This window comes from Mixophyes fleayi, chromosome 10 (genome assembly GCF_038048845.1).
Source record: "Mixophyes fleayi isolate aMixFle1 chromosome 10, aMixFle1.hap1, whole genome shotgun sequence".
NCBI classification, from domain to species: domain Eukaryota; kingdom Metazoa; phylum Chordata; class Amphibia; order Anura; family Limnodynastidae; genus Mixophyes; species Mixophyes fleayi.
In genome coordinates this window covers 101,582,283-101,594,443 of record NC_134411.1, presented here as the reverse complement: position 1 = coordinate 101,594,443, position 12,161 = coordinate 101,582,283, and the positions used below count along the sequence as shown (strand labels likewise).

Below are 12,161 nucleotides of genomic sequence, written 5' to 3'. Positions count from 1 at the left end.
GTGGTTTTGAAAACATCGACGAGCATTTACGTCGCTGGATGACTGTTCCGCTGTTTCTCTCTTTTGCTTCCTCCATCTTTGTTAGCTCATCGCGACATAGAACCAATTAGAAGAATCAACAGAAACAATTAAGTGCATGAGAATAATTATGTAGAGGAAATCTGGGTTCTAACAAAAAGTTATAAACATAAAAAACACAAACGTCTATCCGGCCCACCCCCGATCAATGAAAGACACCTATGTATTAGTATGAGCACCGAGTACTTCTGCAAAGCTGCGTACACTGACAGCCTACAGCGGAGTCTATGGAGGATTCCAGTCACTCATGCAGATGAGGGACAGGGTTATGGTTCATGTGACCTTAAAGGCTACGTTATCCACTCCATCCAATCCTGCACATTGATGCCTTCAAGAGGGGAAAAAAGCCTCTAAAAATATAAATGTTATTTCTTGCGAAATCAGAGCATCTCCAAAACATAAAAACTGGTCTGGGAATGAAAGGGTGTAGACCCTTCAGTAATTACGTAGTTAACTCGTCTGTTCATCGGCTCTGCAGCCTATCGTTCAGTTTCTCAGTAATAACAGTTCAGATTCTCATTAATAATGCACTTCTTGTTAATTACATTACTTTACTGTTGTCTACAAATTAAGCCATTGTAATTTGTTTATAGTATAATGAATGAGAAATTAGGGACTTCCGGAAAATAATGTTGAACATGGCAAAGATAAAATCAGAGATCCACCGTGAAAGTGGGTGACTGTCATTCTGATTCCAGAGCCACAGGTTAAGAACCCCTGCTGTAGCCTTATAGGACAACTAAACTGACATTTTCAGATACGCTGTTCAGTGTTACCCTGACATTCTACTGCACTTTCTGTATTATCTCCCTCCAATACATTATGTACAACCCAAGCTTCTCCCACATCTATTTTTCATGATCATTTACATAATGCCAATCATAGTATGCAGCGCTGTACAAAGGATATATAATCATCAGTCCCTGGCCCATAGGAGCTTGCAATCTAAATTCAGAGATACGCAGATACAAACACCTGTAACTTCAAACAACTGCTCATGACAGACAAGATCTGCAGCTGATCTTTAACTGCCAATATTTAGCCACCAGTGGACAGTTCCATAGTTGTTAGCGGCTGTTATTTAAAGTGTATCTGTCACTTCTGCACAGTGGGGCAGCCATTTTTGGGACTGAACCAACATCCTTGAGAATGCAGTCTATCCATGCATTGGGAACCAGCGACATTATGGAGGAATGCCTCCAGGTGGTGAATCGATAAGCTGAATATACAGCATATGGTTAAAATAAACGCAGCTTATAAAGCGACTTCGTCTTGCAGTGAAACACGGTCTGAGCGGGTCCAACATTGACAACTGCGTCCAGTATATTTACACTTTATATGACTCTCTGAGGCTCCATATAGTCACACTGCCTGTTGGCTCCAGGACATCTGGGCCCCCTCTTCTGTCTAATCACAAGCTGCGGATGACCTTGTGTACTGCGATGCTTATATACAGAAGACAGAAGGAGGTCTACTAAGCAGGAGACTGCTGTGAATTGGGAACACAGGGGTGTTAAGCAACAAGAGAGTTCAGAGGACCATTTGCTTCTGTTCTGTTTTCTTTCCCCAGGTGATGACTCCTGGGTTCCCGGGGCCCAGTGCCTGGGAGTATTTATTTGTAAGAGTCTTATTCCTTTAAAGAGAGGGAGGCTGGTAGGAAGTCTCCAGAGGCTGGCCACCTCCCAGGGTCTATTCCCAGCAAAGGATTATCACTTGTGCTCAAGGCCAATGGGCAAAACAGATGTCTGTTAGTGCACATGCAGAGACCATGCTTATCGCGCTGTCAGCACGCTGCAAGTAGACGGAGGACATTGCTGAGATTGCAGGACCGAGAGGATGACAGTCACCATCTTACATGTATATTCATAGACGTCTGATCATTGTTACATCACAGCAATAATAGGGAGTTTATATGAGGGAGATTGTCAGCTAGACAATGTCATTTTTGTCCCTCTATTTTACAGAATCCACTTCCAGGAGTCTGGGGATTTAGGCCGTCTTAATTTTCCACATTTTTTACGTGGTATTTTCTAATAAAAAAAATTCATTTTCTAAACAAAAGTACAACAAGGACAGAATGTGATTGGTTGCTATGGGAAAAAAACAGTTTTTTTCCTGTGCAAAAAGTTTTATACATCTCTTTAATTGCCTTCAACGCTGGGCTGGAGGAATTTTGGACTGGTAACGAGCCCTACTTTTGGACCGCACCTCATATATCATAATGACATTGCCTGTCAATTGCTTGCGGTAGTATATTAACTATATTTAACGTAGTCGAAAACTCTTTTTTTAGTTTTTTTTTCACAGGCCAAGGAAATACAGTGTACAGTTCAGGAAAACTGTAAAATAAGAGAAAATTCCAAACACCCAATATTTAAAACAACAGACACACAAAGCAATTTGCAACTGACCGGCCACATTGAATTATTCTGTTACACAGTTTGTTGCGGCATCTAAACTGTTACACTTGCGTATCTCCCGACTGTTCCGCTTTAGCGGGAAAGTCCCAAGTTGAGAGGACTGAGCCGCCGTCCCGCTAGCCACCATGTCTGTCCTGAGCTAGGAGGTAGGTCCTCGTTCACCATGGATTCTTGGGGGGCGTCGGAAGCACTAGGCACGAGCGGATGGGACAATGCCCACATGCGCCTGGGACCACGGCCCTTTCTACTTGGTGCATTCATGTTGTCTCGATTATCTCCAGGACAATGTAAGCACTTGGGGGATTTCGAAGACACGCTCTGGTATGTACAGTAGTTTGGAACTTTAGCACTACAAAAACATGAACTACTGTACTAAAAACTTGCAGGGGGACAAAGGATTAAATCCTAGAAAGTGTAAGATCGGGGGATGGTATTTTGACTTCATGTCCAGCATAGGCCATCACAATTGTCAATGGTCATTCAGCTTGTTAAGCTTTAACCAGCTACTGTATTTCTTCTGTTTAGGATCTCTTGTGCCATCTAGTGTACAAAACAGCAACCTACACCCTTAACAGCTTCCCATAATGGTAACACTAATTACCAAATAAGAGTCTCTGAAGACGCTGCAGAATTAATTAGCTGTACACACCACAAGCAGTGCATTTAGTTGGAAAGAGCATATAAATCCAGGTAATGACATCAGAAAATACAGAAAGTCAGGCTTGACAATAACGTACTGGAACATGACTTTAAAATCATGCACAGTATGATATCACTAGGTGTACGCAGCTTGTGGATGTGTCAAAATAGTGATCTATACAGTATAACACTGTCACAAAACAAACGGGACATCAGTTACAAAGTGCATCGTAAATTGCTTTTTTGGTTTTGACAAGTGGACTTTAAATTCTGGTCTTTGTAGTGGCCTACACAGACTAGGGGGTAGATTTACTAAAGCATTTAAAATGCAAAAGTGGAGGTATTGCCCATAACAACCAATCAGATTAGCTTTAATTTTCTAGCAAGCAAGACTTTCTCTATTCTCTGTCACACGTCCTCCTTCATCCCCATCTGTACTTGCTGTTTTTATGAACGATTTGCATTTCGCATGATTTCTCTGAGTATCCAGCGCTGCGGGGTCTTGTGGTGTCTTACAAATAAATGATGATATAGAATTAAATACCACTCTATTCTTCACTACCAGCACACCTCCCATATCTGGGTTTACGTTCGACAGTCCCGCCTTCCCTCACCTTTGTCCCAGATGTCAGCATGTGAGGAAGCATGACTCACAGCGCAGAAAACTGGTGCGAGCATTAATGCATATGCGATTTTAGGGGAAGGGAGGTTTGAAGCGGCCTAGTACCCCAGCGTCATGTAGCTTCACACTGCGTGCACACTTTGTCCCGATTACAGGACTTCCTGAACGTAATAGCGTATAATATGGATCAGTCGCCTACGTACAGCGGACGCAGACGTTCTGTAGCCAAAACCAATATGCAGGAGACATCATGCCCATCAATTCCAGGCACAAGTGAAATCACTGAGACACGGTGCAGAAAAGAGGTCTCCTTTAAAGGTTTATAAAAGAGGAAGAGACAATTCAAAACTTCACTCTGAGGCTCAGAAGGATTTAGTTACTTCCTGATTCGGAGCATTCCGCATATGCAGTTTAAGAAAAAAAGTTTATATATAAATGCACATAAATAGATCTGTAGGTGTTACTCTGTTCCTATGTGACCGGCGCCCTCTGGTGGATGAAGGGACACATGGCCAGCAGCATGTGTTTGGCCAGATGTTTGCTAATCTATAAATAGTTTGGAAAGTGACCAAGTCAACAGCATTTGGTTGTGACCCTGTGTGCGCAACGCCAGCCTGGGATAGAAGCCCTTTAAAGGCCAGGGCTGTGAAATGAAACCAGAACGGGTGTTTCCATGCACAGCTGTGCTGAGAGATGGAGCGTCACTCATCCTGTGATCCTAATGCGGAGCATCTGTTGGCCTGCGTTCCGTGCCAGGCTCTCATCTGGATCTAGACACCTTCTTGATGGATCGGAACCACTCTGGATAGATTTTAGGGCATGAAATATTATCAGGGATCGTGGACTATGGAGAGGATAGAATAGGGATGTACAGTTTAACCATTACAATGACAGAAACACACCTCTCGCTCTCTGTAATGAATATGAACTGGAACTACAGAAGAGAAGGGAGTAAGAACAGGACATATAGGGTCCTATTTATTAATGGCTGCAAATGCCCCAGGACAGCGCATCCAATAGGAAACTGTCCTGGTGATGACATTCGCTATCTTTCAACACCGGGGGAAAACGTATCAAGGTGCGATTTGAGTCTTTCAGCGATTTTCTCAGGCGAGTTTAAACTCGCCGATGTATGAAAGATGCTTGTAAATCACCAGTAAAATGATTTTACCAAAATGTCCATGTTACAAATCGGCGTCCCGACGTTTGGCCACTGTAACAATTCAAGTCACTATATGTATGAAGCTGCAATTTAGCAAACTTGCCCAACACGCTGCTTTGGATAGGCGAGATTAGCAAACACATCAGCTTTCCACTGCTGGTCAATGTTAACATAACAGGAGGCGCAATACAAGTTTCAATTATGAGGGCAATCACGATTTCTTGTTTAGAAGGGGCATAAATTATTTGGAGCAATAATACTTTTTTTTCTGATGTGGTAACACTTAATATTTCCAGATGGGGGCACCATTTAAAGTACATACTTTTGCACACATGGGCAAACTCGCCGGCGAGATAGGCGTCTTAAAATCGACACACATCGGTGGAGATTGGATTTTGGAATGTCAAATTTGCAGATTAATACATATGGTGACTTTGCACATAAAATCGCTGGTGATCTTGAGCAATTTGAAATCGCTTAATAATAAAAAAAAAAAATAATAAAAAAAAAATGCAGCTTGATACATTTACCCGCAGTACACGCATGCGCATGCACTGCGCATGCGTGATAGGTACCGGTGGAGAGAGCAGTTATGAAGCGGCTATCTCCTGCGTTAGGCTTTTGTTAGATAACCATCTAACTTAAAATGTCTAAACCATGCAGATAAACCCGTTTCCACGTGGTTTATGAATTAATAAATAGGCCCTTTAATCTGAAATGTCTAAACTACTGATAACACAATCGCTGTTTGCACACATTACATAATATTTATACCCCGGCCGTAGACTAGATTAATTACTTGTCTGTCACAAAGAATTGCATGTCTCCAAAACAAAGCTACACAATGTTCCTACTACACATTGGGCCTCATTTAGCGTTGCGCAGTTTCCATTGTAAACGTGCATGTAATATGAAGGCCGCACAATTGTGCCGTCACTTTTTTGCTATTTTGAAATGGGCACCTACCTATGTTTTACTGAACTCTCTATCATATCACTACTGTCACATCACTATCTCCAGATACATTTGGATTATGTCTGGAAAGCCAGCGTAAGTGTCTATTCTCCTAGTTCATAGGTGTAAGCAACTACTCGTCTGCAAACTGCTGCACTCAGACAGACCTAGCGTCAGACAGACTCACACTTATGAAGGTTTCATCTCAGGGTCAAGATATTGTTGCAGAAAACCAAATCTCTACTTAATACATTCATTCTATTTTTAAGATGAAAAGTAGCCAAGTTTTAACTCATCTCGCCAAAGGACAATAAATCAAAATTGTTAGAACATATTAAATAACTAAATATTTTAACTATCTAAATATAAATTTATATCACTAAATCCATAAAATTAGCTTCCAAAAAAATCACTGCACACTTCAAACTGTCAGAAAAAGAAAAATAATCTTGGAGTTTTTATTAAAATTTAATCATGTAAATACAAAACTTTGGCCAAAAAATAGCATTCTCATCTCAGATACAGAACAAGCTTCTGGCAGTGTAAACGGTGACTTCGTGTTTCTACACTTTGTGCCAGGAATTTCGGAGGGTCCATCCTTACAGCGATCCATACTCTATAGACTAACCCTTCCACCGCCATAAAACTCTGTCTTTCCATTCACTTTACCTAATGGGACATGGTAGGGCTGCTCCAATTACCTATGTGCAATTTATTTGTAGTCATTTGCCAAGTTTACAAGAGCCAATCAAAATATTCTTGGGATTCAGATAAACTGTGATGTTCACAAAAGACGTTGCTGTGGTGTTCACGAAGCTCACAAGCTTTTTTCCAAATTTATTTCAAGAATTTGCTGATTTCCAGACTTCATCTTAAATGAATAGCTCTACACTGGCAGCTTTGACTCTCATCCTGCCCAACAATCCCATAAGCTCCTGAGTCAACTTTGTCTTTTTTGGAATGTCAGGTCATTTATGTGCTTAGACACACAGGTTACAAGCTCATATGAATCTTTAAAGAGAGCTAATGACCCTCCCCATCATTAATAATTAGAATCAGTACAAGGAAGGCCTCTAGGTTTTGATTAGAAAGTCTCACAGCCTGTATTCCCTCTAGTACAGAAGTGGATAAACAACTTTATTTTGGGATAGGAATGAAGTATAGGCCACAAGTATTTTGAGAAGACATTATGGGGGGAGTGACGTCCCCTGATTTCCTGAGATATCACAGAATGGCTCAATGGGGACAAATAATTTATTGGGCCTGTATTAGAAGTGTAAACCGAGGGGTAGACCTGGAGATAGACTACCTTGAGGGTGCTCCTTTTTGGCTGAAACAAAGAGCCTTCACCTCTTATGCCGTTATTGGTAATTTACAGAAAACTAATTAGCTGTAATTTACAAGTAACTGAACAGCTCTCTCTCTATGAAACCATAGTATTTGGAAAGTGAACACCTTCATCCTCATTATGTGTCAGAAAAATTTATTTTTAAAACGATGTTCTCTTGTTTCCTTACTCCAACCAGGCTTCAAAATATATCCACAACAATCTTGCAAAGATGTTGGAGAAACTGTGGACAGAAAGGAACTTCAATCCACATTTCTTGATCTTGCCCAGTTCTTAAACCTTTTTGGAGGGCAGCAGCCATGGGTACACATCGGATCTCCTCTCTTCTTGGATACTGACCACCTACTTTTGGGGCTCGTTCTTCTGGAGATGCTCAGACACCAGGAGCAGCTCATCATATATCTAAGCCTCTAATCACTACTTGCTGACGCTGTTCCTCACTGACCCTGTAGCTATTTTCGATAAGATCTGGTCACCCTGGCAGACAATCATGAGTCCCCAAACAAAGAGGAGCATCCACCTCACAAGGTAATAATATGCAAACTGTAGTCTGGCCCAAGTGTGGAGACCTTTCCTACAACTAATGTCTTTGTTCTGTGTGAATAGTGCGCTCTAGTTTCTCTTTCTGTACAACTGTTCTCTTCTATACAGATCAGTCATTTATTATGTTACTTTCAAACGTGGATAGTCCTTCCACTCTCTATAAATATAGTATAAAGTTGTATCAATGTAATAGGTATAATGCTCCCTATGGGCCTGATACAAGTCTGAACGCAACTTGCAGTTAAAAAAAAGGAGCACAGAAATTGAGCGTATTTCCGCCCATATTCAAATCAAAGCGGATCTCCAGATGATTTGAATCTGGGTGTAAGTACTCTCTGCCTAAACGTTACTTGCGCATGTAGACAGACAGACGCATATGTGCAATAGAAGGTCAAATTAGATGGCATATAAAAAAATATCTTCTAACAAATGAACAACTCTTAACACAATAATCATGAATAAAAATATGTATTGGAAATCGTTTTACAAGAAACCCGGGACTTGATTTGGCGGCATTGGAACACCCTTGGCACTACGTTTGTCCGCCACCTACCCTACCTGTTACACAATTTAAGTTGTGGGCAGTTATAAGTGTCATTTACGTTCGGACAAGAATTGTATGCCATTGCGGTTATTGGCACGAGTTCCGTTTCGGAAAGATATGTGATACAAACGGACTTACGACCGAAAATGAACCAGCCCCTAAGACACCAATGTCCCAATAAAATGTTTGAAAAAAAAAAAAAAAATCAGGGCTAAATCTGTAACTCCCAAATGCCTCGTTTTTGCAGGACAGTCCCGATTTGAGGACCGCTGAGAATGTTTGGGGGGGACTGTTCACACCTGCCAACAATACAGGCGGCAATTCAGAGGTGAATTTAGCGGATGAGCAATCATGCACCCAACGCAGTGGCGTATGCACGGTGTCCCGATTTAATGCGGAAAAATGTTGCATCTCTCACAACTGTACCTAAAATATCTTTAATCCTGTGGCCTTAGTATGAGCTAGTCACATAAGGTGGCTTGTTTTTTAGGTTGTTGTGGCATTAAAAAGAGTGTACTAAAATGACAGTAGGCACTGGGTCAATGAGAGGGTTAAACAAGCGGCGTGTATACCCAGCTCACACGCCTCCTCCTGGCCCAGCCATTTCTCGGCCTCCGTTATAGGAGACATAAAGTAATTAGCTGGGGGGGGCCACAAAATCCACAAAGCTACAATTATACAGAGGACGGAACGGGGAGTATAATTATATTCACAGCTTACTCTACATCCTGTGAAACTTTCCTGGGATCCAATCCAAGTGTCCGGCATTGTTCTCTGTCGCTTTATAAATAAACATATTATTCACTGGCTTTTTATTTATTTTTTAATTTTATTTTTAAACCATTTTCTTTTTTTACATTTGCGGCGCAGTATCAGGTAATTAGCTGTTTATTTGCTTGCGATGTAATTAGTGTTGAACCGCTGTTTCCCCAAGATGACTGCACAGTTTTCCTGTTTTGCCGATTGAATAGCTTCAAAATAAACTTTTCTCTCCGCTTGTTTTGCTACTTAACACCCATCTGTTTCTTAAAATCCGTGTCAAGAGAGTGGAGCCAAGTTACCTGTTTATTGGCTTTCTTCTACAATGGATGTGACACACTGTCCTTCCTATGTTCGGATTAAATGTCAATATATATATATATATATATATATATATATATATATATATATATATATATATATATATATATAATTTGGGACCTTAACGCTTCTGTTACTGCAATGAGACAGCTTCCACTACACTCTCACCCTTCTGATTACTACATGTTTGTGCAGATCAGGGAAATGTTACACAGGAGATTCAAATGCAGAGTTACACACAGCACTTAATTGATTTTATATATATATATATATATATATATATATATTCAAATCAAGAGTTTAGATCGCATCGAAAACACTCTTTGACAGCGGGGCTAACAAAATAATGTAAGTGAACGGACCTGTACACACAAGTTCCCTAACATTCGTGTGCTTCAATTTCGGCATCGCCTGCGGCCTTCATAATAGTTACTGCTAGGTAAACTATAACGGGAGTCCTATGGGAACGCTTATTCGGCTGCTGTGACAACACTATAGTACACTGTGCTGCAACGTTTATTATAACCTCGCAAAGCTCCACTAAACCAAGGTCAAATTACATCATCTGAAATAAGCGTTGATTTTCGACATTGTTGTGTACATACCCGAATAAATGTTTTTGTATAGCGTTAAATTAATAAATACTAAGTCCTGTCTTAAGGCCACATATTTACACAAATAGTGATAATGTTTGGGTATACATTGTAAAGCAACTGCTTTTAGACAGACACAGGTGTACAAATGTCATTTCTTGCAATAAGGTCATCATCCACCAGCATGATGGTAAATCCACGATTGACGTTACCTGTTTAGGATCTTGGAGACAGAGACCTGTAGACTGCGGGATTATCCTGTAGAAGCGACAGACCGTGTACAGAGGACGCAGATACCAATTGTGATTTGATAATGGCCTTTACCTCATTTGCTGGTGAACAGGAGCAGTCACTGTCGTAGGACTCCTGGAAGATAAAGACAGCGTAATATACTAAGGTGCAATTATAAAAGTTATGCATTTTTTTTCCATTTAAGTGTTATATATACGAAATAGAGCAATATTTGTAGGATTCTGCTTATTTGTTATTTCAGCTCCCGCTCTGTACAATAAGATACAGCACATACTGCACCTAACCCACAGGCATTATACAGTTATATCTTTATATATCATTTTATAGTTTTTCTATTTTCCTTTCCCATGAAAGCTGCAGAGTGCGATGGATTTACTGTGTTGGTGATAGGTCTGCGGTTTATATATTTATAAATATAAGTCATAAACCACATGGAGCAACATTCATCTTGTGCATGAAAACTGGACTATTCCCATTCCTGGTCTGGTTACTTCTCCTCTCTACCAATTAATTTAAAAGGAAAATAACAAATGCACAAAAAAATACAGGAAAAAAGACAATGTAAAATGACATTTACTAAGCTGGGATAATGCTGGAGACAGACAGTGATGTGTCCTGTGTGACTGACAGGTTCATTAATAATACATTTACTTGTGGAATAATAATAATAATAATAATAATAATAATCTGCTGCTGATTGCAATTAGCTAATTTCATTAGTTTATGACTGAAGTTCGTTATGATGGTGGTGGAACTACAAACCCTATCGTGCTGGGGTCATGCTGGGACTTGTAGTACCACAGGCTGCTCCGTCTGAGGTAAATCAGGGTCAGGAGGTGGCTGAGGGGAAATGGCGCCTAAATGTCAGAGCCGGCTGGTGGTACACGGGGGAGAGAGCGCCCCCAGCTGGTGGTACACGGGGGAGAGAGCGCCCCCGGCTGGTGGTACACGGGGGAGAGAGCGCCCCCAGCTGGTGGTACACGGGGGAGAGAGCGCCCCCAGCTGGTGGTACACGGGAGAGAGCGCCCCCAGCTGGTGGTACACGGGGGAGAGAGCGCCCCCAGCTGGTGGTACACGGGGGAGAGCGCCCCCAGCTGGTGGTACACGGGGGAGAGCGCCCCCAGCTGGTGGTACACGGGGGAGAGAGCGCCCCCAGCTGGTGGTACACGGGGGAGAGCGCCCCCAGCTGGTGGTACACGGGGGAGAGCGCCCCCGGCTGGTGGTACACGGGGGAGAGCGCCCCCGGCTGGTGGTACACGGGGGGGAGAGCGCCCCCAGCTGGTGGTACACGGCGGAGAGAGCGCCCCCGGCTGGTGGTACATGGGGGACAGCGCCCCCAGCTGGGCGGGGGGTGTAGTGTCCCCTCACCGGCTGCAGAGGAGAGGGGGGTGTCTGTGGTGAGCCCCCTCCCCGGGATGGGGTGTGCACTGGGACAGCCCCCGTCCTCCTGGAGACGGACCCGCCCATGACTCTGCGTTGCTGGGTGACCGGTAACTGGGACAGACGCCATGACGGGGATCTAACCTGCTGCTGCCTGCAGAGCCTGCAAGAGGGAGACACCCAGGACCTGACCCCCCACTGCTCACACACAGGACCTGAGCCCCCCACTGCTGACAGAGACCCCCCCCCCCCCCCACACTGCTGACACCCAGGACCCGACCTCCCACTGCTCACACACAGGACCTGAGCCCCCCCACACTGCTGACACCCAGGACCTGAGCCCCCCACTGCTGACACCCGGGACCTGAGCCCCCCACTGCTCACACACAGGACCTGAGCCCCCCACTGCTGACAGAGACCCCCCCCCCCCACACTGCTGACACCCAGGACCCGACCTCCCACTGCTCACACACAGGACCTGAGCCCCCCCACACTGCTGACACCCAGGACCTGAGCCCCCCACTGCTGACACCCGGGACCTGAGCC

The 12,161-nt window shown here is 43.1% G+C and overlaps 1 protein-coding gene across 1 annotated transcript in view; it reads right to left on the bottom strand.

The window, feature by feature from the left end:
• The window catches only part of GSE1 (Gse1 coiled-coil protein), a 293,567-nt gene extending 282,014 nt beyond the window's left edge, over positions 1 to 11,553 (bottom strand). The window contains exons 1-2 of the mRNA XM_075189337.1: positions 10,998 to 11,553; positions 10,196 to 10,349 (exon numbers count right to left, since the gene is read on the bottom strand). The gene's annotated coding sequence lies outside the window, so the exon portion shown is untranslated. The remainder of the gene's footprint in view (positions 1 to 10,195; positions 10,350 to 10,997) is intronic.
• Positions 11,554 to 12,161: the final 608 nt, after the last annotated feature.